General features: G+C 50.0%; 19 non-coding genes across 19 annotated transcripts; 11 read left to right on the top strand and 8 right to left on the bottom strand.

Annotated features, from left to right (window-relative positions):
- Positions 1-1380: 1380 nt before the first annotated feature.
- TRNAN-GUU (transfer RNA asparagine (anticodon GUU)) lies at positions 1381-1454 on the bottom strand. Its single transcript has one exon. It is a non-coding gene; the product is annotated as a tRNA-Asn (tRNA).
- A 599-nt stretch (positions 1455-2053) lies between these two features.
- TRNAK-CUU (transfer RNA lysine (anticodon CUU)) lies at positions 2054-2126 on the top strand. The gene has a single exon. It is a non-coding gene; the product is annotated as a tRNA-Lys (tRNA).
- A 2573-nt stretch (positions 2127-4699) lies between these two features.
- On the bottom strand, positions 4700-4773 carry TRNAN-GUU (transfer RNA asparagine (anticodon GUU)). Its single transcript has one exon. It is a non-coding gene; the product is annotated as a tRNA-Asn (tRNA).
- Positions 4774-5372: 599 nt separating this feature from the next.
- Positions 5373-5445, top strand: TRNAK-CUU (transfer RNA lysine (anticodon CUU)). Its single transcript has one exon. It is a non-coding gene; the product is annotated as a tRNA-Lys (tRNA).
- A 273-nt stretch (positions 5446-5718) lies between these two features.
- On the top strand, positions 5719-5790 carry TRNAG-UCC (transfer RNA glycine (anticodon UCC)). The gene has a single exon. It is a non-coding gene; the product is annotated as a tRNA-Gly (tRNA).
- Positions 5791-8019: 2229 nt separating this feature from the next.
- Positions 8020-8093, bottom strand: TRNAN-GUU (transfer RNA asparagine (anticodon GUU)). Its single transcript has one exon. It is a non-coding gene; the product is annotated as a tRNA-Asn (tRNA).
- Positions 8094-8692: 599 nt separating this feature from the next.
- Positions 8693-8765, top strand: TRNAK-CUU (transfer RNA lysine (anticodon CUU)). Its single transcript has one exon. It is a non-coding gene; the product is annotated as a tRNA-Lys (tRNA).
- A 2573-nt stretch (positions 8766-11338) lies between these two features.
- Positions 11339-11412, bottom strand: TRNAN-GUU (transfer RNA asparagine (anticodon GUU)). The gene has a single exon. It is a non-coding gene; the product is annotated as a tRNA-Asn (tRNA).
- Positions 11413-12011: 599 nt separating this feature from the next.
- TRNAK-CUU (transfer RNA lysine (anticodon CUU)) lies at positions 12012-12084 on the top strand. The gene has a single exon. It is a non-coding gene; the product is annotated as a tRNA-Lys (tRNA).
- Positions 12085-12357: 273 nt separating this feature from the next.
- TRNAG-UCC (transfer RNA glycine (anticodon UCC)) lies at positions 12358-12429 on the top strand. The gene has a single exon. It is a non-coding gene; the product is annotated as a tRNA-Gly (tRNA).
- A 2229-nt stretch (positions 12430-14658) lies between these two features.
- TRNAN-GUU (transfer RNA asparagine (anticodon GUU)) lies at positions 14659-14732 on the bottom strand. The gene has a single exon. It is a non-coding gene; the product is annotated as a tRNA-Asn (tRNA).
- Positions 14733-15331: 599 nt separating this feature from the next.
- On the top strand, positions 15332-15404 carry TRNAK-CUU (transfer RNA lysine (anticodon CUU)). Its single transcript has one exon. It is a non-coding gene; the product is annotated as a tRNA-Lys (tRNA).
- A 2789-nt stretch (positions 15405-18193) lies between these two features.
- Positions 18194-18279, bottom strand: TRNAY-GUA (transfer RNA tyrosine (anticodon GUA)). Its single transcript is given in 2 exon segments — positions 18194-18229; positions 18243-18279. It is a non-coding gene; the product is annotated as a tRNA-Tyr (tRNA).
- Positions 18280-18650: 371 nt separating this feature from the next.
- TRNAK-CUU (transfer RNA lysine (anticodon CUU)) lies at positions 18651-18723 on the top strand. The gene has a single exon. It is a non-coding gene; the product is annotated as a tRNA-Lys (tRNA).
- Positions 18724-21513: 2790 nt separating this feature from the next.
- Positions 21514-21599, bottom strand: TRNAY-GUA (transfer RNA tyrosine (anticodon GUA)). Its single transcript is given in 2 exon segments — positions 21514-21549; positions 21563-21599. It is a non-coding gene; the product is annotated as a tRNA-Tyr (tRNA).
- Positions 21600-21970: 371 nt separating this feature from the next.
- Positions 21971-22043, top strand: TRNAK-CUU (transfer RNA lysine (anticodon CUU)). The gene has a single exon. It is a non-coding gene; the product is annotated as a tRNA-Lys (tRNA).
- Positions 22044-24833: 2790 nt separating this feature from the next.
- TRNAY-GUA (transfer RNA tyrosine (anticodon GUA)) lies at positions 24834-24919 on the bottom strand. The gene is given in 2 exon segments: positions 24834-24869; positions 24883-24919. It is a non-coding gene; the product is annotated as a tRNA-Tyr (tRNA).
- A 371-nt stretch (positions 24920-25290) lies between these two features.
- Positions 25291-25363, top strand: TRNAK-CUU (transfer RNA lysine (anticodon CUU)). Its single transcript has one exon. It is a non-coding gene; the product is annotated as a tRNA-Lys (tRNA).
- A 273-nt stretch (positions 25364-25636) lies between these two features.
- On the top strand, positions 25637-25708 carry TRNAG-UCC (transfer RNA glycine (anticodon UCC)). Its single transcript has one exon. It is a non-coding gene; the product is annotated as a tRNA-Gly (tRNA).
- The last annotated feature ends 1847 nt before the right edge of the window (positions 25709-27555 follow it).

Genomic DNA, 27555 nt, shown 5'->3' with positions numbered 1-27555 from the left:
AAAAGAACACAGATGCAACGCCACCCTTGCGAGGGACGCTGGCGTGTTTGCCCCGGTTTCCCTTGACTTCGCCCCGCAGCCAGGCACAGTGTATTTCTTCAGCCAAATACACACGCGCGCAAACGCTCCTTGCCTTCAATGACCGGACTAGGGCATGTTTGTTTTTGGAGTTTTCTTGTCGAGCTGGGGATAGGGATGGGGAATTGTAGTAGGATACTCCAAAATGAGAACTTTTCACACTGAAGACATCTAGCTGATCTCTTAGTTAAGCAGTATTGACGTCCTGACTGGCTTGAGGCCCTCAGGTCCACCCACCTGGGGCCTCATGGCAGCCGGCGCCAGGCGAGGCAGCCTGCCTCCAGCCCAGCTGTTCAGTCCTCTCCCAGGAAAGACGCTGAGCCCATGTGCTCGCAGAACATAAATGCCACTCCCAGCATGCCACAGGACTGCCCTCCCTTGCAACTGGCCAGGGCGGTATCCGTATTCACGCTGTTCATTTGCCTAGCCCCTACCCATGTTCTGGAAAGCTCTCACAGCTTCCTGAAGGCGGGAATAACTCAGACAAACTCAAACAACATCAGAGAATCATGAGCAGACCTGACTAATCCATGGCAGCACTCTGTTAAGCAGAATACCACACTGAATTTACCCGACAGCCTCTCTGGTAAGCAGAGACCAACTATACAAATCCTAGCGCATGACTAGGAGAGTGCTACCGTGACATCTCAGGAGGGCTTTGAAAGCTTGTGGCTACCCAGACTGGGTCTTGGTTAAAACCTCCGCAAGGTCAGGGAAACAAACTGGGGAGAAGCAGAACACTAGGAGAAATCTAGTCATCCCGTATGTAACTGGAGCGTCGGAAAAACTCAGAAGGATCTTTAAGAAACATTGCATCCCTGTGTACTTCAAGCCCAGCATAGCCCCGGGGCACACGCTTAAACATTGACACTATCTGTATTCCACCTTTTTAACACCTCTATCCAGGCCATTTGACAACAATTGAGGCCTTTGGCCATGTCAATCTAGGCACTTTTAGCTATGCAGGCTTCCTGACACCAACAATGGGATCATGTAAGGTGAAAAAAGGTGCTTCCACAATTCTCACACATCCCCTGGTGTTCAGGTGTGAATAGAAATGCTGGGGTTTGTTCCTGAGACTCAGCGGAAGCGAAGAAGTGGCTTGACTAACCTATGAAAGATCTTGAACATTCCAGAAGAAGAGCAATTGATTGCGACATTATTCTAGTCCGTTTTCAAGGAATGTCTCGAGTGAATGGTTAATCGTCAGCCGTGTGAGACAAGCCAAAGGACGCTATTTGTCTTCTTAGGTTAGGGTGAGACTTGGCAGCGGGCCCTGCTAAGGTAAAGAGAAAGCATGAGCGTCCCTGGGTGGGCTTGAACCACCAACCTTTCGGTTAACAGCCGAACGCGCTAACCGATTGCGCCACAGAGACCACACGACAAGCGTGCTTGAGCTGGCCCAAAGGAGACATGAAAGATGAACTGAAGGTGCCTAAAAAGCTTCCCAATTGCACATTTGTAGTGATAAGAGATTGCCTTCTTTCTAAAAGGCAGAGACGCGGGGTAAAAAGCTCTGCCTTCGAGCCGGAATTGAACCAGCGACCTAAGGATTGCTGCTTTGTCTCTACAGTCCTCCGCTCTACCAGCTGAGCTATCGAAGGGAACTGGGAAGAGCACGTGACACCTTGCATGCTAAGCCAGCGCCGTACACTTTGCATTTGACCTTCTCGGTTGAGGTATTGCTTGATGCCGCCTCGGCCGGAAAGGGCAAATGAATGACTTGGCAGATGTTATGTGGGAGGCTACGGCTTGATGTTTTGCACAGAGAGAAAAGGGTTTGGAATCAGCCAGCGCATTTTGTTGTGATCCTCCAAAGTCACAGCAAAAATGGTGATGTAGCGCCCTGACAGCAAGTGAACAGAGTAGTACTTGGAAGCGCATTGAGTTTAGCCAAAGGAATTATGTCGAAAGCTATCAAAAAGTCTGCGGACTCAGGTGGCTGTGAGAGGCCTTGAAGAGCAAAAGTGCTGTAGCCCGGCTAGCTCAGTCGGTAGAGCATGAGACTCTTAATCTCAGGGTCGTGGGTTCGAGCCCCACGTTGGGCGTGGGACACATTCCGTGTCCCTTTTGCCCGAGTGAAAGGCCTTTGCAAAACTTGTATCTCCAGTTCCTTCATGCGCACTGCACAATCACACCTTTACCGTATCTACTGGCTTGGCTTCCTTTCTCTCCACGAATGGGGAAATATTTCTAGCTGATCTTCCTAGTGGTCACTTGGTACGGCAGCGAATGGACCTTGCGCTGGAGGGGGTCCGTGAGTCAATGTCATGTGTGGCCTTAATTGTATAGAGGTAGCAGGATGCCTGGCGCACAGCCTTGCGTTGGTGGTATAGTGGTGAGCATAGCTGCCTTCCAAGCAGTTGACCCGGGTTCGATTCCCGGCCACGCAATCTCCTTCTTTGCGCCCTTGACAAAATACCACAGGGCCCCAGGTCCTTATCAAAAGCTCCTTAGATGTCTTGCCTTAGTGACGACTGTGGAAATATTCCTCGGCATCCCAACAGGCTCCGGCCTCCTGCTTTAACTCGCTCGCGGGGTACAGCAGTATCAAGCAACAAGGTTCAGGCATTTCAACCACTGATTCCCAAAGAATCAACTCTGTCACACACAGCGTTTCTAAGTATCTGCCTACCATTCTAACACCCTCAACTGGCAAGATAATGCACCATTTGGAAGAATGCTAAAGAATGTGTCAACAAGGAATGTAGACTGAAGTTGGAGCCGGAAGAAACAATCACGTCCCATGATGCCATCGGCCTTTTCACTTGCATACACTTGGCAGAGGCTGTTGAGATTGTGGGAAACATCTGAAAGGAGGTAAGTCTCTTGACAGCCAAAAAGAACTAAAGCCTGACCAAGTGCATTCATTGCTGACCCTTGAGCCTTGAATTGTTCCATGGGGAAAAGACCAAGCCGTTTGTAAAGGCATGTGGATTCTACTTGGGTCAAGATTAGAGCATCAGCACCCCACAAGCTTTTAGTGAACCCATAAAGTCAGTGGACAAATACATCAAGTGTACACGGGAAGAGGCACTGAATAGCAAATGCCCCCTTTTGGACGGCGTCTTACAAGGCAAGGAAGGGGCTGACTTGGGCATGGAGGTCTCCAGGAAACCTACCCACACAGACCGCTATCTGCCTTTTGACTCACACCACCACCCACTGGAACACGAGCTGGGGGTTCTTAGGACTCTGCAATATCCGGCTGACATGGTAGCAACCAAAAGAGTCTAAAGACAAAAGAACACAGATGCAACGCCACCCTTGCGAGGGACGCTGGCGTGTTTGCCCCGGTTTCCCTTGACTTCGCCCCGCAGCCAGGCACAGTGTATTTCTTCAGCCAAATACACACGCGCGCAAACGCTCCTTGCCTTCAATGACCGGACTAGGGCATGTTTGTTTTTGGAGTTTTCTTGTCGAGCTGGGGATAGGGATGGGGAATTGTAGTAGGATACTCCAAAATGAGAACTTTTCACACTGAAGACATCTAGCTGATCTCTTAGTTAAGCAGTATTGACGTCCTGACTGGCTTGAGGCCCTCAGGTCCACCCACCTGGGGCCTCATGGCAGCCGGCGCCAGGCGAGGCAGCCTGCCTCCAGCCCAGCTGTTCAGTCCTCTCCCAGGAAAGACGCTGAGCCCATGTGCTCGCAGAACATAAATGCCACTCCCAGCATGCCACAGGACTGCCCTCCCTTGCAACTGGCCAGGGCGGTATCCGTATTCACGCTGTTCATTTGCCTAGCCCCTACCCATGTTCTGGAAAGCTCTCACAGCTTCCTGAAGGCGGGAATAACTCAGACAAACTCAAACAACATCAGAGAATCATGAGCAGACCTGACTAATCCATGGCAGCACTCTGTTAAGCAGAATACCACACTGAATTTACCCGACAGCCTCTCTGGTAAGCAGAGACCAACTATACAAATCCTAGCGCATGACTAGGAGAGTGCTACCGTGACATCTCAGGAGGGCTTTGAAAGCTTGTGGCTACCCAGACTGGGTCTTGGTTAAAACCTCCGCAAGGTCAGGGAAACAAACTGGGGAGAAGCAGAACACTAGGAGAAATCTAGTCATCCCGTATGTAACTGGAGCGTCGGAAAAACTCAGAAGGATCTTTAAGAAACATTGCATCCCTGTGTACTTCAAGCCCAGCATAGCCCCGGGGCACACGCTTAAACATTGACACTATCTGTATTCCACCTTTTTAACACCTCTATCCAGGCCATTTGACAACAATTGAGGCCTTTGGCCATGTCAATCTAGGCACTTTTAGCTATGCAGGCTTCCTGACACCAACAATGGGATCATGTAAGGTGAAAAAAGGTGCTTCCACAATTCTCACACATCCCCTGGTGTTCAGGTGTGAATAGAAATGCTGGGGTTTGTTCCTGAGACTCAGCGGAAGCGAAGAAGTGGCTTGACTAACCTATGAAAGATCTTGAACATTCCAGAAGAAGAGCAATTGATTGCGACATTATTCTAGTCCGTTTTCAAGGAATGTCTCGAGTGAATGGTTAATCGTCAGCCGTGTGAGACAAGCCAAAGGACGCTATTTGTCTTCTTAGGTTAGGGTGAGACTTGGCAGCGGGCCCTGCTAAGGTAAAGAGAAAGCATGAGCGTCCCTGGGTGGGCTTGAACCACCAACCTTTCGGTTAACAGCCGAACGCGCTAACCGATTGCGCCACAGAGACCACACGACAAGCGTGCTTGAGCTGGCCCAAAGGAGACATGAAAGATGAACTGAAGGTGCCTAAAAAGCTTCCCAATTGCACATTTGTAGTGATAAGAGATTGCCTTCTTTCTAAAAGGCAGAGACGCGGGGTAAAAAGCTCCGCCTTCGAGCCGGAATTGAACCAGCGACCTAAGGATTGCTGCTTTGTCTCTACAGTCCTCCGCTCTACCAGCTGAGCTATCGAAGGGAACTGGGAAGAGCACGTGACACCTTGCATGCTAAGCCAGCGCCGTACACTTTGCATTTGACCTTCTCGGTTGAGGTATTGCTTGATGCCGCCTCGGCCGGAAAGGGCAAATGAATGACTTGGCAGATGTTATGTGGGAGGCTACGGCTTGATGTTTTGCACAGAGAGAAAAGGGTTTGGAATCAGCCAGCGCATTTTGTTGTGATCCTCCAAAGTCACAGCAAAAATGGTGATGTAGCGCCCTGACAGCAAGTGAACAGAGTAGTACTTGGAAGCGCATTGAGTTTAGCCAAAGGAATTATGTCGAAAGCTATCAAAAAGTCTGCGGACTCAGGTGGCTGTGAGAGGCCTTGAAGAGCAAAAGTGCTGTAGCCCGGCTAGCTCAGTCGGTAGAGCATGAGACTCTTAATCTCAGGGTCGTGGGTTCGAGCCCCACGTTGGGCGTGGGACACATTCCGTGTCCCTTTTGCCCGAGTGAAAGGCCTTTGCAAAACTTGTATCTCCAGTTCCTTCATGCGCACTGCACAATCACACCTTTACCGTATCTACTGGCTTGGCTTCCTTTCTCTCCACGAATGGGGAAATATTTCTAGCTGATCTTCCTAGTGGTCACTTGGTACGGCAGCGAATGGACCTTGCGCTGGAGGGGGTCCGTGAGTCAATGTCATGTGTGGCCTTAATTGTATAGAGGTAGCAGGATGCCTGGCGCACAGCCTTGCGTTGGTGGTATAGTGGTGAGCATAGCTGCCTTCCAAGCAGTTGACCCGGGTTCGATTCCCGGCCAACGCAATCTCCTTCTTTGCGCCCTTGACAAAATACCACAGGGCCCCAGGTCCTTAACAAAAGCTCCTTAGATGTCTTGCCTTAGTGACGACTGTGGAAATATTCCTCGGCATCCCAACAGGCTCCGGCCTCCTGCTTTAACTCGCTCGCGGGGTACAGCAGTATCAAGCAACAAGGTTCAGGCATTTCAACCACTGATTCCCAAAGAATCAACTCTGTCACACACAGCGTTTCTAAGTATCTGCCTACCATTCTAACACCCTCAACTGGCAAGATAATGCACCATTTGGAAGAATGCTAAAGAATGTGTCAACAAGGAATGTAGACTGAAGTTGGAGCCGGAAGAAACAATCACGTCCCATGATGCCATCGGCCTTTTCACTTGCATACACTTGGCAGAGGCTGTTGAGATTGTGGGAAACATCTGAAAGGAGGTAAGTCTCTTGACAGCCAAAAAGAACTAAAGCCTGACCAAGTGCATTCATTGCTGACCCTTGAGCCTTGAATTGTTCCATGGGGAAAAGACCAAGCCGTTTGTAAAGGCATGTGGATTCTACTTGGGTCAAGATTAGAGCATCAGCACCCCACAAGCTTTTAGTGAACCCATAAAGTCAGTGGACAAATACATCAAGTGTACACGGGAAGAGGCACTGAATAGCAAATGCCCCCTTTTGGACGGCGTCTTACAAGGCAAGGAAGGGGCTGACTTGGGCATGGAGGTCTCCAGGAAACCTACCCACACAGACCGCTATCTGCCTTTTGACTCACACCACCACCCACTGGAACACGAGCTGGGGGTTCTTAGGACTCTGCAATATCCGGCTGACATGGTAGCAACCAAAAGAGTCTAAAGACAAAAGAACACAGATGCAACGCCACCCTTGCGAGGGACGCTGGCGTGTTTGCCCCGGTTTCCCTTGACTTCGCCCCGCAGCCAGGCACAGTGTATTTCTTCAGCCAAATACACACGCGCGCAAACGCTCCTTGCCTTCAATGACCGGACTAGGGCATGTTTGTTTTTGGAGTTTTCTTGTCGAGCTGGGGATAGGGATGGGGAATTGTAGTAGGATACTCCAAAATGAGAACTTTTCACACTGAAGACATCTAGCTGATCTCTTAGTTAAGCAGTATTGACGTCCTGACTGGCTTGAGGCCCTCAGGTCCACCCACCTGGGGCCTCATGGCAGCCGGCGCCAGGCGAGGCAGCCTGCCTCCAGCCCAGCTGTTCAGTCCTCTCCCAGGAAAGACGCTGAGCCCATGTGCTCGCAGAACATAAATGCCACTCCCAGCATGCCACAGGACTGCCCTCCCTTGCAACTGGCCAGGGCGGTATCCGTATTCACGCTGTTCATTTGCCTAGCCCCTACCCATGTTCTGGAAAGCTCTCACAGCTTCCTGAAGGCGGGAATAACTCAGACAAACTCAAACAACATCAGAGAATCATGAGCAGACCTGACTAATCCATGGCAGCACTCTGTTAAGCAGAATACCACACTGAATTTACCCGACAGCCTCTCTGGTAAGCAGAGACCAACTATACAAATCCTAGCGCATGACTAGGAGAGTGCTACCGTGACATCTCAGGAGGGCTTTGAAAGCTTGTGGCTACCCAGACTGGGTCTTGGTTAAAACCTCCGCAAGGTCAGGGAAACAAACTGGGGAGAAGCAGAACACTAGGAGAAATCTAGTCATCCCGTATGTAACTGGAGCGTCGGAAAAACTCAGAAGGATCTTTAAGAAACATTGCATCCCTGTGTACTTCAAGCCCAGCATAGCCCCGGGGCACACGCTTAAACATTGACACTATCTGTATTCCACCTTTTTAACACCTCTATCCAGGCCATTTGACAACAATTGAGGCCTTTGGCCATGTCAATCTAGGCACTTTTAGCTATGCAGGCTTCCTGACACCAACAATGGGATCATGTAAGGTGAAAAAAGGTGCTTCCACAATTCTCACACATCCCCTGGTGTTCAGGTGTGAATAGAAATGCTGGGGTTTGTTCCTGAGACTCAGCGGAAGCGAAGAAGTGGCTTGACTAACCTATGAAAGATCTTGAACATTCCAGAAGAAGAGCAATTGATTGCGACATTATTCTAGTCCGTTTTCAAGGAATGTCTCGAGTGAATGGTTAATCGTCAGCCGTGTGAGACAAGCCAAAGGACGCTATTTGTCTTCTTAGGTTAGGGTGAGACTTGGCAGCGGGCCCTGCTAAGGTAAAGAGAAAGCATGAGCGTCCCTGGGTGGGCTTGAACCACCAACCTTTCGGTTAACAGCCGAACGCGCTAACCGATTGCGCCACAGAGACCACACGACAAGCGTGCTTGAGCTGGCCCAAAGGAGACATGAAAGATGAACTGAAGGTGCCTAAAAAGCTTCCCAATTGCACATTTGTAGTGATAAGAGATTGCCTTCTTTCTAAAAGGCAGAGACGCGGGGTAAAAAGCTCTGCCTTCGAGCCGGAATTGAACCAGCGACCTAAGGATTGCTGCTTTGTCTCTACAGTCCTCCGCTCTACCAGCTGAGCTATCGAAGGGAACTGGGAAGAGCACGTGACACCTTGCATGCTAAGCCAGCGCCGTACACTTTGCATTTGACCTTCTCGGTTGAGGTATTGCTTGATGCCGCCTCGGCCGGAAAGGGCAAATGAATGACTTGGCAGATGTTATGTGGGAGGCTACGGCTTGATGTTTTGCACAGAGAGAAAAGGGTTTGGAATCAGCCAGCGCATTTTGTTGTGATCCTCCAAAGTCACAGCAAAAATGGTGATGTAGCGCCCTGACAGCAAGTGAACAGAGTAGTACTTGGAAGCGCATTGAGTTTAGCCAAAGGAATTATGTCGAAAGCTATCAAAAAGTCTGCGGACTCAGGTGGCTGTGAGAGGCCTTGAAGAGCAAAAGTGCTGTAGCCCGGCTAGCTCAGTCGGTAGAGCATGAGACTCTTAATCTCAGGGTCGTGGGTTCGAGCCCCACGTTGGGCGTGGGACACATTCCGTGTCCCTTTTGCCCGAGTGAAAGGCCTTTGCAAAACTTGTATCTCCAGTTCCTTCATGCGCACTGCACAATCACACCTTTACCGTATCTACTGGCTTGGCTTCCTTTCTCTCCACGAATGGGGAAATATTTCTAGCTGATCTTCCTAGTGGTCACTTGGTACGGCAGCGAATGGACCTTGCGCTGGAGGGGGTCCGTGAGTCAATGTCATGTGTGGCCTTAATTGTATAGAGGTAGCAGGATGCCTGGCGCACAGCCTTGCGTTGGTGGTATAGTGGTGAGCATAGCTGCCTTCCAAGCAGTTGACCCGGGTTCGATTCCCGGCCACGCAATCTCCTTCTTTGCGCCCTTGACAAAATACCACAGGGCCCCAGGTCCTTATCAAAAGCTCCTTAGATGTCTTGCCTTAGTGACGACTGTGGAAATATTCCTCGGCATCCCAACAGGCTCCGGCCTCCTGCTTTAACTCGCTCGCGGGGTACAGCAGTATCAAGCAACAAGGTTCAGGCATTTCAACCACTGATTCCCAAAGAATCAACTCTGTCACACACAGCGTTTCTAAGTATCTGCCTACCATTCTAACACCCTCAACTGGCAAGATAATGCACCATTTGGAAGAATGCTAAAGAATGTGTCAACAAGGAATGTAGACTGAAGTTGGAGCCGGAAGAAACAATCACGTCCCATGATGCCATCGGCCTTTTCACTTGCATACACTTGGCAGAGGCTGTTGAGATTGTGGGAAACATCTGAAAGGAGGTAAGTCTCTTGACAGCCAAAAAGAACTAAAGCCTGACCAAGTGCATTCATTGCTGACCCTTGAGCCTTGAATTGTTCCATGGGGAAAAGACCAAGCCGTTTGTAAAGGCATGTGGATTCTACTTGGGTCAAGATTAGAGCATCAGCACCCCACAAGCTTTTAGTGAACCCATAAAGTCAGTGGACAAATACATCAAGTGTACACGGGAAGAGGCACTGAATAGCAAATGCCCCCTTTTGGACGGCGTCTTACAAGGCAAGGAAGGGGCTGACTTGGGCATGGAGGTCTCCAGGAAACCTACCCACACAGACCGCTATCTGCCTTTTGACTCACACCACCACCCACTGGAACACGAGCTGGGGGTTCTTAGGACTCTGCAATATCCGGCTGACATGGTAGCAACCAAAAGAGTCTAAAGACAAAAGAACACAGATGCAACGCCACCCTTGCGAGGGACGCTGGCGTGTTTGCCCCGGTTTCCCTTGACTTCGCCCCGCAGCCAGGCACAGTGTATTTCTTCAGCCAAATACACACGCGCGCAAACGCTCCTTGCCTTCAATGACCGGACTAGGGCATGTTTGTTTTTGGAGTTTTCTTGTCGAGCTGGGGATAGGGATGGGGAATTGTAGTAGGATACTCCAAAATGAGAACTTTTCACACTGAAGACATCTAGCTGATCTCTTAGTTAAGCAGTATTGACGTCCTGACTGGCTTGAGGCCCTCAGGTCCACCCACCTGGGGCCTCATGGCAGCCGGCGCCAGGCGAGGCAGCCTGCCTCCAGCCCAGCTGTTCAGTCCTCTCCCAGGAAAGACGCTGAGCCCATGTGCTCGCAGAACATAAATGCCACTCCCAGCATGCCACAGGACTGCCCTCCCTTGCAACTGGCCAGGGCGGTATCCGTATTCACGCTGTTCATTTGCCTAGCCCCTACCCATGTTCTGGAAAGCTCTCACAGCTTCCTGAAGGCGGGAATAACTCAGACAAACTCAAACAACATCAGAGAATCATGAGCAGACCTGACTAATCCATGGCAGCACTCTGTTAAGCAGAATACCACACTGAATTTACCCGACAGCCTCTCTGGTAAGCAGAGACCAACTATACAAATCCTAGCGCATGACTAGGAGAGTGCTACCGTGACATCTCAGGAGGGCTTTGAAAGCTTGTGGCTACCCAGACTGGGTCTTGGTTAAAACCTCCGCAAGGTCAGGGAAACAAACTGGGGAGAAGCAGAACACTAGGAGAAATCTAGTCATCCCGTATGTAACTGGAGCGTCGGAAAAACTCAGAAGGATCTTTAAGAAACATTGCATCCCTGTGTACTTCAAGCCCAGCATAGCCCCGGGGCACACGCTTAAACATTGACACTATCTGTATTCCACCTTTTTAACACCTCTATCCAGGCCATTTGACAACAATTGAGGCCTTTGGCCATGTCAATCTAGGCACTTTTAGCTATGCAGGCTTCCTGACACCAACAATGGGATCATGTAAGGTGAAAAAAGGTGCTTCCACAATTCTCACACATCCCCTGGTGTTCAGGTGTGAATAGAAATGCTGGGGTTTGTTCCTGAGACTCAGCGGAAGCGAAGAAGTGGCTTGACTAACCTATGAAAGATCTTGAACATTCCAGAAGAAGAGCAATTGATTGCGACATTATTCTAGTCCGTTTTCAAGGAATGTCTCGAGTGAATGGTTAATCGTCAGCCGTGTGAGACAAGCCAAAGGACGCTATTTGTCTTCTTAGGTTAGGGTGAGACTTGGCAGCGGGCCCTGCTAAGGTAAAGAGAAAGCATGAGCGTCCCTGGGTGGGCTTGAACCACCAACCTTTCGGTTAACAGCCGAACGCGCTAACCGATTGCGCCACAGAGACCACACGACAAGCGTGCTTGAGCTGGCCCAAAGGAGACATGAAAGATGAACTGAAGGTGCCTAAAAAGCTTCCCAATTGCACATTTGTAGTGATAAGAGATTGCCTTCTTTCTAAAAGGCAGAGACGCGGGGTAAAAAGCTCCGCCTTCGAGCCGGAATTGAACCAGCGACCTAAGGATTGCTGCTTTGTCTCTACAGTCCTCCGCTCTACCAGCTGAGCTATCGAAGGGAACTGGGAAGAGCACGTGACACCTTGCATGCTAAGCCAGCGCCGTACACTTTGCATTTGACCTTCTCGGTTGAGGTATTGCTTGATGCCGCCTCGGCCGGAAAGGGCAAATGAATGACTTGGCAGATGTTATGTGGGAGGCTACGGCTTGATGTTTTGCACAGAGAGAAAAGGGTTTGGAATCAGCCAGCGCATTTTGTTGTGATCCTCCAAAGTCACAGCAAAAATGGTGATGTAGCGCCCTGACAGCAAGTGAACAGAGTAGTACTTGGAAGCGCATTGAGTTTAGCCAAAGGAATTATGTCGAAAGCTATCAAAAAGTCTGCGGACTCAGGTGGCTGTGAGAGGCCTTGAAGAGCAAAAGTGCTGTAGCCCGGCTAGCTCAGTCGGTAGAGCATGAGACTCTTAATCTCAGGGTCGTGGGTTCGAGCCCCACGTTGGGCGTGGGACACATTCCGTGTCCCTTTTGCCCGAGTGAAAGGCCTTTGCAAAACTTGTATCTCCAGTTCCTTCATGCGCACTGCACAATCACACCTTTACCGTATCTACTGGCTTGGCTTCCTTTCTCTCCACGAATGGGGAAATATTTCTAGCTGATCTTCCTAGTGGTCACTTGGTACGGCAGCGAATGGACCTTGCGCTGGAGGGGGTCCGTGAGTCAATGTCATGTGTGGCCTTAATTGTATAGAGGTAGCAGGATGCCTGGCGCACAGCCTTGCGTTGGTGGTATAGTGGTGAGCATAGCTGCCTTCCAAGCAGTTGACCCGGGTTCGATTCCCGGCCAACGCAATCTCCTTCTTTGCGCCCTTGACAAAATACCACAGGGCCCCAGGTCCTTAACAAAAGCTCCTTAGATGTCTTGCCTTAGTGACGACTGTGGAAATATTCCTCGGCATCCCAACAGGCTCCGGCCTCCTGCTTTAACTCGCTCGCGGGGTACAGCAGTATCAAGCAACAAGGTTCAGGCATTTCAACCACTGATTCCCAAAGAATCAACTCTGTCACACACAGCGTTTCTAAGTATCTGCCTACCATTCTAACACCCTCAACTGGCAAGATAATGCACCATTTGGAAGAATGCTAAAGAATGTGTCAACAAGGAATGTAGACTGAAGTTGGAGCCGGAAGAAACAATCACGTCCCATGATGCCATCGGCCTTTTCACTTGCATACACTTGGCAGAGGCTGTTGAGATTGTGGGAAACATCTGAAAGGAGGTAAGTCTCTTGACAGCCAAAAAGAACTAAAGCCTGACCAAGTGCATTCATTGCTGACCCTTGAGCCTTGAATTGTTCCATGGGGAAAAGACCAAGCCGTTTGTAAAGGCATGTGGATTCTACTTGGGTCAAGATTAGAGCATCAGCACCCCACAAGCTTTTAGTGAACCCATAAAGTCAGTGGACAAATACATCAAGTGTACACGGGAAGAGGCACTGAATAGCAAATGCCCCCTTTTGGACGGCGTCTTACAAGGCAAGGAAGGGGCTGACTTGGGCATGGAGGTCTCCAGGAAACCTACCCACACAGACCGCTATCTGCCTTTTGACTCACACCACCACCCACTGGAACACGAGCTGGGGGTTCTTAGGACTCTGCAATATCCGGCTGACATGGTAGCAACCAAAAGAGTCTAAAGACAAAAGAACACAGATGCAACGCCACCCTTGCGAGGGACGCTGGCGTGTTTGCCCCGGTTTCCCTTGACTTCGCCCCGCAGCCAGGCACAGTGTATTTCTTCAGCCAAATACACACGCGCGCAAACGCTCCTTGCCTTCAATGACCGGACTAGGGCATGTTTGTTTTTGGAGTTTTCTTGTCGAGCTGGGGATAGGGATGGGGAATTGTAGTAGGATACTCCAAAATGAGAACTTTTCACACTGAAGACATCTAGCTGATCTCTTAGTTAAGCAGTATTGACGTCCTGACTGGCTTGAGGCCCTCAGGTCCACCCACCTGGGGCCTCATGGCAGCCGGCGCCAGGCGAGGCAGCCTGCCTCCAGCCCAGCTGTTCAGTCCTCTCCCAGGAAAGACGCTGAGCCCATGTGCTCGCAGAACATAAATGCCACTCCCAGCATGCCACAGGACTGCCCTCCCTTGCAACTGGCCAGGGCGGTATCCGTATTCACGCTGTTCATTTGCCTAGCCCCTACCCATGTTCTGGAAAGCTCTCACAGCTTCCTGAAGGCGGGAATAACTCAGACAAACTCAAACAACATCAGAGAATCATGAGCAGACCTGACTAATCCATGGCAGCACTCTGTTAAGCAGAATACCACACTGAATTTACCCGACAGCCTCTCTGGTAAGCAGAGACCAACTATACAAATCCTAGCGCATGACTAGGAGAGTGCTACCGTGACATCTCAGGAGGGCTTTGAAAGCTTGTGGCTACCCAGACTGGGTCTTGGTTAAAACCTCCGCAAGGTCAGGGAAACAAACTGGGGAGAAGCAGAACACTAGGAGAAATCTAGTCATCCCGTATGTAACTGGAGCGTCGGAAAAACTCAGAAGGATCTTTAAGAAACATTGCATCCCTGTGTACTTCAAGCCCAGCATAGCCCCGGGGCACACGCTTAAACATTGACACTATCTGTATTCCACCTTTTTAACACCTCTATCCAGGCCATTTGACAACAATTGAGGCCTTTGGCCATGTCAATCTAGGCACTTTTAGCTATGCAGGCTTCCTGACACCAACAATGGGATCATGTAAGGTGAAAAAAGGTGCTTCCACAATTCTCACACATCCCCTGGTGTTCAGGTGTGAATAGAAATGCTGGGGTTTGTTCCTGAGACTCAGCGGAAGCGAAGAAGTGGCTTGACTAACCTATGAAAGATCTTGAACATTCCAGAAGAAGAGCAATTGATTGCGACATTATTCTAGTCCGTTTTCAAGGAATGTCTCGAGTGAATGGTTAATCGTCAGCCGTGTGAGACAAGCCAAAGGACGCTATTTGTCTTCTTAGGTTAGGGTGAGACTTGGCAGCGGGCCCTGCTAAGGTAAAGAGAAAGCACGAGCGTCCCTGGGTGGGCTTGAACCACCAACCTTTCGGTTAACAGCCGAACGCGCTAACCGATTGCGCCACAGAGACCACACGACAAGTGTGCTTGAGCTGGCCCAAAGGAGACATGAAAGATGAACTGAAGGTGCCTAAAAAGCTTCCCAATTGCACATTTGTAGTGATAAGAGATTGCCTTCTTTCTAAAAGGCAGAGACGCGGGGTAAAAAGCTCTGCCTTCGAGCCGGAATTGAATCAGCGACCTAAGGATTGCTGCTTTGTCTCTACAGTCCTCCGCTCTACCAGCTGAGCTATCGAAGGGAACTGGGAAGAGCACGTGACACCTTGCATGCTAAGCCAGCGCCGTACACTTTGCATTTGACCTTCTCGGTTGAGGTATTGCTTGATGCCGCCTCGGCCGGAAAGGGCAAATGAATGACTTGGCAGATGTTATGTGGGAGGCTACGGCTTGATGTTTTGCACAGAAAGAAAAGGGTTTGGAATCAGCCAGCGCATTTTGTTGTGATCCTCCAAAGTCACAGCAAAAATGGTGATGTAGCGCCCTGACAGCAAGTGAACAGAGTAGTACTTGGAAGCGCATTGAGTTTAGCCAAAGGAATTATGTCGAAAGCTATCAAAAAGTCTATGGAATCAGGTGGCTGTGAGAGGCCTTGAAGAGCAATAGTGCTGTAGCCCGGCTAGCTCAGTCGGTAGAGCATGAGACTCTTAATCTCAGGGTCGTGGGTTCGAGCCCCACGTTGGGCGTGGGACACATTCCGTGTCCCTTTTGCCCGAGTGAAAGGCCTTTGCAAAACTTGTATCTCCAGTTCCTTCATGCGCACTGCACAATCACACCTTTACCGTATCTACTGGCTTGGCTTCCTTTCTCTCCACGAATGGGGAAATATTTCTAGCTGATCTTCCTAGTGGTCACTTGGTACGGCAGCGAATGGACCTTGCGCTGGAGGGGGTCCGTGAGTCAATGTCATGTGTGGCCTTAATTGTATAGAGGTAGCAGGATGCCTGGCGCACAGCCTTGCGTTGGTGGTATAGTGGTGAGCATAGCTGCCTTCCAAGCAGTTGACCCGGGTTCGATTCCCGGCCAACACAATCTCCTTCTTTGCGCCCTTGACAAAATACCACAGGGCCCCAGGTCCTTATCAAAAGCTCCTTAGATGTCTTGCCTTAGTGACGACTGTGGAAATATTCCTCGGCATCCCAACAGGCTCCGGCCTCCTGCTTTAACTCGCTCGCGGGGTACAGCAGTATCAAGCAACAAGGTTCAGGCATTTCAACCACTGATTCCCAAAGAATCAACTCTGTCACACACATCGTTTCTAAGTATCTGCCTACCATTCTAACACCCTCAACTGGCAAGATAATGCACCATTTGGAAGAATGCTAAAGAATGTGTCAACAAGGAATGTAGACTGAAGTTGGAGCCGGAAGAAACAATCACGTCCCATGATGCCATCGGCCTTTTCACTTGCATACACTTGGCAGAGGCTGTTGAGATTGTGGGAAACATCTGAAAGGAGGTAAGTCTCTTGACAGCCAAAAAGAACTAAAGCCTGACCAAGTGCATTCATTGCTGACCCTTGAGCCTTGAATTGTTCCATGGGGAAAAGACCAAGCCGTTTGTAAAGGCATGTGGATTCTACTTGGGTCAAGATTAGAGCATCAGCACCCCACAAGCTTTTAGTGAACCCATAAAGTCAGTGGACAAATACATCAAGTGTACACGGGAAGAGGCACTGAATAGCAAATGCCCCCTTTTGGACGGCGTCTTACAAGGCAAGGAAGGGGCTGACTTGGGCATGGAGGTCTCCAGGAAACCTACCCACACAGACCGCTATCTGCCTTTTGACTCACACCACCACCCACTGGAACACGAGCTGGGGGTTCTTAGGACTCTGCAATATCCGGCTGACATGGTAGCAACCAAAAGAGTCTAAAGACAAAAGAACACAGATGCAACGCCACCCTTGCGAGGGACGCTGGCGTGTTTGCCCCGGTTTCCCTTGACTTCGCCCCGCAGCCAGGCACAGTGTATTTCTTCAGCCAAATACACACGCGCGCAAACGCTCCTTGCCTTCAATGACCGGACTAGGGCATGTTTGTTTTTGGAGTTTTCTTGTCGAGCTGGGGATAGGGATGGGGAATTGTAGTAGGATACTCCAAAATGAGAACTTTTCACACTGAAGACATCTAGCTGATCTCTTAGTTAAGCAGTATTGACGTCCTGACTGGCTTGAGGCCCTCAGGTCCACCCACCTGGGGCCTCATGGCAGCCGGCGCCAGGCGAGGCAGCCTGCCTCCAGCCCAGCTGTTCAGTCCTCTCCCAGGAAAGACGCTGAGCCCATGTGCTCGCAGAACATAAATGCCACTCCCAGCATGCCACAGGACTGCCCTCCCTTGCAACTGGCCAGGGCGGTATCCGTATTCACGCTGTTCATTTGCCTAGCCCCTACCCATGTTCTGGAAAGCTCTCACAGCTTCCTGAAGGCGGGAATAACTCAGACAAACTCAAACAACATCAGAGAATCATGAGCAGACCTGACTAATCCATGGCAGCACTCTGTTAAGCAGAATACCACACTGAATTTACCCGACAGCCTCTCTGGTAAGCAGAGACCAACTATACAAATCCTAGCGCATGACTAGGAGAGTGCTACCGTGACATCTCAGGAGGGCTTTGAAAGCTTGTGGCTACCCAGACTGGGTCTTGGTTAAAACCTCCGCAAGGTCAGGGAAACAAACTGGGGAGAAGCAGAACACTAGGAGAAATCTAGTCATCCCGTATGTAACTGGAGCGTCGGAAAAACTCAGAAGGATCTTTAAGAAACATTGCATCCCTGTGTACTTCAAGCCCAGCATAGCCCCGGGGCACACGCTTAAACATTGACACTATCTGTATTCCACCTTTTTAACACCTCTATCCAGGCCATTTGACAACAATTGAGGCCTTTGGCCATGTCAATCTAGGCACTTTTAGCTATGCAGGCTTCCTGACACCAACAATGGGATCATGTAAGGTGAAAAAAGGTGCTTCCACAATTCTCACACATCCCCTGGTGTTCAGGTGTGAATAGAAATGCTGGGGTTTGTTCCTGAGACTCAGCGGAAGCGAAGAAGTGGCTTGACTAAACTATGAAAGATCTTGAACATTCCAGAAGAAGAGCAATTGATTGCGACATTATTCTAGTCCGTTTTCAAGGAATGTCTCGAGTGAATGGTTAATCGTCAGCCGTGTGAGACAAGCCAAAGGACGCTATTTGTCTTCTTAGGTTAGGGTGAGACTTGGCAGCGGGCCCTGCTAAGGTAAAGAGAAAGCACGAGCGTCCCTGGGTGGGCTTGAACCACCAACCTTTCGGTTAACAGCCGAACGCGCTAACCGATTGCACCACAGAGACCACACGACAAGTGTGCTTGAGCTGGCCCAAAGGAGACATGAAAGATGAACTGAAGGTGCCTAAAAAGCTTCCCAATTGCACATTTGTAGAGATAAGAGATTGCCTTCTTTCTAAAAGGCAGAGACGCGGGGTAAAAGCTCTTCCTTCGAGCCGGAATTGAACCAGCGACCTAAGGATTGCTGCTTTGTCTCTACAGTCCTCCGCTCTACCAGCTGAGCTATCGAAGGGAACTGGGAAGAGCACGTAACACTTTGCATGCTAAGCCAGCGCCGTACACTTTGCATTTGACCTTCTCGGTTGAGGTATTGCTTGATGCCGCCTCGGCCGGAAAGGGCAAATGAATGACTTGGCAGATGTTATGTGGGAGGCTACGGCTTGATGTTTTGCACAGAGAGAAAAGGGTTTGGAATCAGCCAGCGCATTTTGTTGTGATCCTCCAAAGTCACAGCAAAAATGGTGATGTAGCGCCCTGACAGCAAGTGAACAGAGTAGTACTTGGAAGCGCATTGAGTTTAGCCAAAGGAATTATGTCGAAAGCTATCAAAAAGTCTGCGGACTCAGGTGGCTGTGAGAGGCCTTGAAGTGCAAAAGTGCTGTAGCCCGGCTAGCTCAGTCGGTAGAGCATGAGACTCTTAATCTCAGGGTCGTGGGTTCGAGCCCCACGTTGGGCGTGGGACGCATTCCGTGTCCCTTTTGCCCGAGTGAAAGGCCTTTGCAAAACTTGTATCTCCAGTTCCTTCATGCGCACTGCACAATCACACCTTTACCGTATCTACTGGCTTGGCTTCCTTTCTCTCCACGAATGGGGAAATATTTCTAGCTGATCTTCCTAGTGGTCACTTGGTACGGCAGCGAATGGACCTTGCGCTGGAGGGGGTCCGTGAGTCAATGTCATGTGTGGCCTTAATTGTATAGAGGTAGCAGGATGCCTAGCGCACAGCCTTGCGTTGGTGGTATAGTGGTGAGCATAGCAGCCTTCCAAGCAGTTGACCCGGGTTCGATTCCCGGCCAACGCAATCTCCTTCTTTGCGCCCTTGACAAAATACCACAGGGCCCCAGGTCCTTATCAAAAGCTCCTTAGATGTCTTGCCTTAGTGACGACTGTGGAAATATTCCTCGGCATCCCAACAGGCTCCGGCCTCCTGCTTTAACTCGCTCGCGGGGTACAGCAGTATCAAGCAACAAGGTTCAGGCATTTCAACCACTGATTCCCAAAGAATCAACTCTGTCACACACAGCATTTCTAAGTATCTGCCTACCATTCTAACACCCTCAACTGGCAAGATAATGCACCATTTGGAAGAATGCTAAAGAATGTGTCAACAAGGAATGTAGACTGAAGTTGGAGCCGGAAGAAACAATCACGTCCCATGATGCCATCGGCCTTTTCACTTGTATACACTTGGCAGCGGCTGTTGAGATTGTGGGAAACATCTGAAAGGAGGTAAGTCTCTTGACAGCCAAAAAGAACTAAAGCCTGACCAAGTGCATTCATTGCTGACCCTTGAGCCTTGAATTGTTCCATGGGGAAAAGACCAAGCCGTTTGTAAAGGCATGTGGATTCTACTTGGGTCAAGATTAGAGCATCAGCACCCCACAAGCTTTTAGTGAACCCATAAAGTCAGTGGACAAATACATCAAGTGTACACGGGAAGAGGCACTGAATAGCAAATGCCCCCTTTTGGACGGCGTCTTACAAGGCAAGGAAGGGGCTGACTTGGGCATGGAGGTCTCCAGGAAACCTACCCACACAGACCGCTATCTGCCTTTTGACTCACACCACCACCCACTGGAACACGAGCTGGGGGTTCTTAGGACTCTGCAATATCCGGCTGACATGGTAGCAACCAAAAGAGTCTAAAGACAAAAGAACACAGATGCAACGCCACCCTTGCGAGGGACGCTGGCGTGTTTGCCCCGGTTTCCCTTGACTTCGCCCCGCAGCCAGGCACAGTGTATTTCTTCAGCCAAATACACACGCGCGCAAACGCTCCTTGCCTTCAATGACCGGACTAGGGCATGTTTGTTTTTGGAGTTTTCTTGTCGAGCTGGGGATAGGGATGGGGAATTGTAGTAGGATACTCCAAAATGAGAACTTTTCACACTGAAGACATCTAGCTGATCTCTTAGTTAAGCAGTATTGACGTCCTGACTGGCTTGAGGCCCTCAGGTCCACCCACCTGGGGCCTCATGGCAGCCGGCGCCAGGCGAGGCAGCCTGCCTCCAGCCCAGCTGTTCAGTCCTCTCCCAGGAAAGACGCTGAGCCCATGTGCTCGCAGAACATAAATGCCACTCCCAGCATGCCACAGGACTGCCCTCCCTTGCAACTGGCCAGGGCGGTATCCGTATTCACGCTGTTCATTTGCCTAGCCCCTACCCATGTTCTGGAAAGCTCTCACAGCTTCCTGAAGGCGGGAATAACTCAGACAAACTCAAACAACATCAGAGAATCATGAGCAGACCTGACTAATCCATGGCAGCACTCTGTTAAGCAGAATACCACACTGAATTTACCCGACAGCCTCTCTGGTAAGCAGAGACCAACTATACAAATCCTAGCGCATGACTAGGAGAGTGCTACCGTGACATCTCAGGAGGGCTTTGAAAGCTTGTGGCTACCCAGACTGGGTCTTGGTTAAAACCTCCGCAAGGTCAGGGAAACAAACTGGGGAGAAGCAGAACACTAGGAGAAATCTAGTCATCCCGTATGTAACTGGAGCGTCGGAAAAACTCAGAAGGATCTTTAAGAAACATTGCATCCCTGTGTACTTCAAGCCCAGCATAGCCCCGGGGCACACGCTTAAACATTGACACTATCTGTATTCCACCTTTTTAACACCTCTATCCAGGCCATTTGACAACAATTGAGGCCTTTGGCCATGTCAATCTAGGCACTTTTAGCTATGCAGGCTTCCTGACACCAACAATGGGATCATGTAAGGTGAAAAAAGGTGCTTCCACAATTCTCACACATCCCCTGGTGTTCAGGTGTGAATAGAAATGCTGGGGTTTGTTCCTGAGACTCAGCGGAAGCGAAGAAGTGACTTGACTAAACTATGAAAGATCTTGAACATTCCAGAAGAAGAGCAATTGATTGCGACATTATTCTAGTCTGTTTTCAAGGAATGTCTCGAGTGAATGGTTAATCGTCAGCCGTGTGAGACAAGCCAAAGGACGCTATTTGTCTTCTTAGGTTAGGGTGAGACTTGGCAGCGGGCCCTGCTAAGGTAAAGAGAAAGCACGAGCGTCCCTGGGTGGGCTTGAACCACCAACCTTTCGGTTAACAGCTGAACGCGCTAACCAATTCCGCCACAGAGACCACACGACAAGCGTGCTTGAGCTGGCCCAAAGGAGACATGAAAGATGAACTGAAGGTGCCTAAAAAGCTTCCCAATTGCACATTTGTAGAGATAAGAGATTGCCTTCTTTCTAAAAGGCAGAGACGTGGGGTAAAAAGCTCTTCCTTCGAGCCGGAATTGAACCAGCGACCTAAGGATTGCTGCTTTGTCTCTACAGTCCTCTGCTCTACCAGCTGAGCTATCGAAGGGAACTGGAAAGAGCACGTGACACCTTGCATGCTAAGCCAGCGCCGTACACTTTGCATTTGACCTTCTCGGTTGAGGTATTGCTTGATGCCGCCTCGGCCGGAAAGGGCAAATGAATGACTTGGCAGATGTTATGTGGGAGGCTACGGCTTGATGTTTTGCACAGAGAGAAAAGGGTTTGGAATCAGCCAGCGCATTTTGTTGTGATCCTCCAAAGTCACAGCAAAAATGGTGATGTAGCGCCCTGACAGCAAGTGAACAGAGTAGTACTTGGAAGCGCATTGAGTTTAGCCAAAGGAATTATGTCGAAAGCTATCAAAAAGTCTGCGGACTCAGGTGGCTGTGAGAGGCCTTGAAGTGCAAAAGTGCTGTAGCCCGGCTAGCTCAGTCGGTAGAGCATGAGACTCTTAATCTCAGGGTCGTGGGTTCGAGCCCCACGTTGGGCGTGGGACGCATTCCGTGTCCCTTTTGCCCGAGTGAAAGGCCTTTGCAAAACTTGTATCTCCAGTTCCTTCATGCGCACTGCACAATCACACCTTTACCGTATCTACTGGCTTGGCTTCCTTTCTCTCCACGAATGGGGAAATATTTCTAGCTGATCTTCCTAGTGGTCACTTGGTACGGCAGCGAATGGACCTTGCGCTGGAGGGGGTCCGTGAGTCAATGTCATGTGTGGCCTTAATTGTATAGAGGTAGCAGGATGCCTGGCGCACAGCCTTGTGTTGGTGGTATAGTGGTGAGCATAGCTGCCTTCCAAGCAGTTGACCCGGGTTCGATTCCCGGCCAACGCAATCTCCTTCTTTGCGCCCTTGACAAAATACCACAGGGCCCCAGGTCCTTATCAAAAGCTCCTTAGATGTCTTGCCTTAGTGACGACTGTGGAAATATTCCTCGGCATCCCAACAGGCTCCGGCCTCCTGCTTTAACTCGCTCGCGGGGTACAGCAGTATCAAGCAACAAGGTTCAGGCATTTCAACCACTGATTCCCAAAGAATCAACTCTGTCACACACAGCGTTTCTAAGTATCTGCCTACCATTCTAACACCCTCAACTGGCAAGATAATGCACCATTTGGAAGAATGCTAAAGAATGTGTCAACAAGGAATGTAGACTGAAGTTGGAGCCGGAAGAAACAATCACGTCCCATGATGCCATCGGCCTTTTCACTTGTATACACTTGGCAGCGGCTGTTGAGATTGTGGGAAACATCTGAAAGGAGGTAAGTCTCTTGACAGCCAAAAAGAACTAAAGCCTGACCAAGTGCATTCATTGCTGACCCTTGAGCCTTGAATTGTTCCATGGGGAAAAGACCAAGCCGTTTGTAAAGGCATGTGGATTCTACTTGGGTCAAGATTAGAGCATCAGCACCCCACAAGCTTTTAGTGAACCCATAAAGTCAGTGGACAAATACATCAAGTGTACACGGGAAGAGGCACTGAATAGCAAATGCCCCCTTTTGGACGGCGTCTTACAAGGCAAGGAAGGGGCTGACTTGGGCATGGAGGTCTCCAGGAAACCTACCCACACAGACCGCTATCTGCCTTTTGACTCACACCACCACCCACTGGAACACGAGCTGGGGGTTCTTAGGACTCTGCAATATCCGGCTGACATGGTAGCAACCAAAAGAGTCTAAAGACAAAAGAACACAGATGCAACGCCACCCTTGCGAGGGACGCTGGCGTGTTTGCCCCGGTTTCCCTTGACTTCGCCCCGCAGCCAGGCACAGTGTATTTCTTCAGCCAAATACACACGCGCGCAAACGCTCCTTGCCTTCAATGACCGGACTAGGGCATGTTTGTTTTTGGAGTTTTCTTGTCGAGCTGGGGATAGGGATGGGGAATTGTAGTAGGATACTCCAAAATGAGAACTTTTCACACTGAAGACATCTAGCTGATCTCTTAGTTAAGCAGTATTGACGTCCTGACTGGCTTGAGGCCCTCAGGTCCACCCACCTGGGGCCTCATGGCAGCCGGCGCCAGGCGAGGCAGCCTGCCTCCAGCCCAGCTGTTCAGTCCTCTCCCAGGAAAGACGCTGAGCCCATGTGCTCGCAGAACATAAATGCCACTCCCAGCATGCCACAGGACTGCCCTCCCTTGCAACTGGCCAGGGCGGTATCCGTATTCACGCTGTTCATTTGCCTAGCCCCTACCCATGTTCTGGAAAGCTCTCACAGCTTCCTGAAGGCGGGAATAACTCAGACAAACTCAAACAACATCAGAGAATCATGAGCAGACCTGACTAATCCATGGCAGCACTCTGTTAAGCAGAATACCACACTGAATTTACCCGACAGCCTCTCTGGTAAGCAGAGACCAACTATACAAATCCTAGCGCATGACTAGGAGAGTGCTACCGTGACATCTCAGGAGGGCTTTGAAAGCTTGTGGCTACCCAGACTGGGTCTTGGTTAAAACCTCCGCAAGGTCAGGGAAACAAACTGGGGAGAAGCAGAACACTAGGAGAAATCTAGTCATCCCGTATGTAACTGGAGCGTCGGAAAAACTCAGAAGGATCTTTAAGAAACATTGCATCCCTGTGTACTTCAAGCCCAGCATAGCCCCGGGGCACACGCTTAAACATTGACACTATCTGTATTCCACGTTTTTAACACCTCTATCCAGGCCATTTGACAACAATTGAGGCCTTTGGCCATGTCAATCTAGGCACTTTTAGCTATGCAGGCTTCCTGACACCAACAATGGGATCATGTAAGGTGAAAAAAGGTGCTTCCACAATTCTCACACATCCCCTGGTGTTCAGGTGTGAATAGAAATGCTGGGGTTTGTTCCTGAGACTCAGCGGAAGCGAAGAAGTGGCTTGACTAAACTATGAAAGATCTTGAACATTCCAGAAGAAGAGCAATTGATTGCGACATTATTCTAGTCCGTTTTCAAGGAATGTCTCGAGTGAATGGTTAATCGTCAGCCGTGTGAGACAAGCCAAAGGACGCTATTTGTCTTCTTAGGTTAGGGTGAGACTTGGCAGCGGGCCCTGCTAAGGTAAAGAGAAAGCACGAGCGTCCCTGGGTGGGCTTGAACCACCAACCTTTCGGTTAACAGCTGAACGCGCTAACCAATTCCGCCACAGAGACCACACGACAAGCGTGCTTGAGCTGGCCCAAAGGAGACATGAAAGATGAACTGAAGGTGCCTAAAAAGCTTCCCAATTGCACATTTGTAGAGATAAGAGATTGCCTTCTTTCTAAAAGGCAGAGACGTGGGGTTAAAAGCTCTTCCTTCGAGCCGGAATTGAACCAGCGACCTAAGGATTGCTGCTTTGTCTCTACAGTCCTCCGCTCTACCAGCTGAGCTATCGAAGGGAACTGGAAAGAGCACGTGACACCTTGCATGCTAAGCCAGCGCCGTACACTTTGCATTTGACCTTCTCGGTTGAGGTATTGCTTGATGCCGCCTCGGCCGGAAAGGGCAAATGAATGACTTGGCAGATGTTATGTGGGAGGCTACGGCTTGATGTTTTGCACAGAGAGAAAAGGGTTTGGAATCAGCCAGCGCATTTTGTTGTGATCCTCCAAAGTCACAGCAAAAATGGTGATGTAGCGCCCTGACAGCAAGTGAACAGAGTAGTACTTGGAAGCGCATTGAGTTTAGCCAAAGGAATTATGTCGAAAGCTATCAAAAAGTCTGTGGACTCAGGTGGCTGTGAGAGGCCTTGAAGAGCAAAAGTGCTGTAGCCCGGCTAGCTCAGTCGGTAGAGCATGAGACTCTTAATCTCAGGGTCGTGGGTTCGAGCCCCACGTTGGGCGTGGGACACATTCCGTGTCCCTTTTGCCCGAGTGAAAGGCCTTTGCAAAACTTGTATCTCCAGTTCCTTCATGCGCACTGCACAATCACACCTTTACCGTATCTACTGGCTTGGCTTCCTTTCTCTCCACGAATGGGGAAATATTTCTAGCTGATCTTCCTAGTGGTCACTTGGTACGGCAGCGAATGGACCTTGCGCTGGAGGGGGTCCGTGAGTCAATGTCATGTGTGGCCTTAATTGTATAGAGGTAGCAGGATGCCTGGCGCACAGCCTTGCGTTGGTGGTATAGTGGTGAGCATAGCTGCCTTCCAAGCAGTTGACCCGGGTTCGATTCCCGGCCAACGCAATCTCCTTCTTTGCGCCCTTGACAAAATACCACAGGGCCCCAGGTCCTTATCAAAAGCTCCTTAGATGTCTTGCCTTAGTGACGACTGTGGAAATATTCCTCGGCATCCCAACAGGCTCCGGCCTCCTGCTTTAACTCGCTCGCGGGGTACAGCAGTATCAAGCAACAAGGTTCAGGCATTTCAACCACTGATTCCCAAAGAATCAACTCTGTCACACACAGCGTTTCTAAGTATCTGCCTACCATTCTAACACCCTCAACTGGCAAGATAATGCACCATTTGGAAGAATGCTAAAGAATGTGTCAACAAGGAATGTAGACTGAAGTTGGAGCCGGAAGAAACAATCACGTCCCATGATGCCATCGGCCTTTTCACTTGCATACACTTGGCAGAGGCTGTTGAGATTGTGGGAAACATCTGAAAGGAGGTAAGTCTCTTGACAGCCAAAAAGAACTAAAGCCTGACCAAGTGCATTCATTGCTGACCCTTGAGCCTTGAATTGTTCCATGGGGAAAAGACCAAGCCGTTTGTAAAGGCATGTGGATTCTACTTGGGTCAAGATTAGAGCATCAGCACCCCACAAGCTTTTAGTGAACCCATAAAGTCAGTGGACAAATACATCAAGTGTACACGGGAAGAGGCACTGAATAGCAAATGCCCCCTTTTGGACGGCGTCTTACAAGGCAAGGAAGGGGCTGACTTGGGCATGGAGGTCTCCAGGAAACCTACCCACACAGACCGCTATCTGCCTTTTGACTCACACCACCACCCACTGGAACACGAGCTGGGGGTTCTTAGGACTCTGCAATATCCGGCTGACATGGTAGCAACCAAAAGAGTCTAAAGACAAAAGAACACAGATGCAACGCCACCCTTGCGAGGGACGCTGGCGTGTTTGCCCCGGTTTCCCTTGACTTCGCCCCGCAGCCAGGCACAGTGTATTTCTTCAGCCAAATACACACGCGCGCAAACGCTCCTTGCCTTCTATGACCGGACTAGGGCATGTTTGTTTTTGGAGTTTTCTTGTCGAGCTGGGGATAGGGATGGGGAATTGTAGTTGGATACTCCAAAATGAGAACTTTTCACACTGAAGACATCTAGCTGATCTCTTAGTTAAGCAGTATTGACGTCCTGACTGGCTTGAGGCCCTCAGGTCCACCCACCTGGGGCCTCATGGCAGCCGGCGCCAGGCGAGGCAGCCTGCCTCCAGCCCAGCTGTTCAGTCCTCTCCCAGGAAAGACGCTGAGCCCATGTGCTCGCAGAACATAAATGCCACTCCCAGCATGCCACAGGACTGCCCTCCCTTGCAACTGGCCAGGGCGGTATCCGTATTCACGCTGTTCATTTGCCTAGCCCCTACCCATGTTCTGGAAAGCTCTCACAGCTTCCTGAAGGCGGGAATAACTCAGACAAACTCAAACAACATCAGAGAATCATGAGCAGACCTGACTAATCCATGGCAGCACTCTGTTAAGCAGAATACCACACTGAATTTACCCGACAGCCTCTCTGGTAAGCAGAGACCAACTATACAAATCCTAGCGCATGACTATGAGAGTGCTACCGTGACATCTCAGGAGGGCTTTGAAAGCTTGTGGCTACCCAGACTGGGTCTTGGTTAAAACCTCCGCAAGGTCAGGGAAACAAACTGGGGAGAAGCAGAACACTAGGAGAAATCTAGTCATCCCGTATGTGACTGGAGCGTCGGAAAAACTCAGAAGGATCTTTAAGAAACATTGCATCCCTGTGTACTTCAAGCCCAGCATAGCCCCGGGGCACACGCTTAAACATTGACACTATCTGTATTCCACGTTTTTAACACCTCTATCCAGGCCATTTGACAACA

Source organism: Staurois parvus, unplaced genomic scaffold (assembly GCF_062004578.1).
Source record: "Staurois parvus isolate SC_StPar_1 unplaced genomic scaffold, SC_StPar_1.0 ptg002181l, whole genome shotgun sequence".
NCBI lineage: Eukaryota > Metazoa > Chordata > Amphibia > Anura > Ranidae > Staurois > Staurois parvus.
This window is presented reverse-complemented; position numbering and strand designations above follow the sequence as displayed.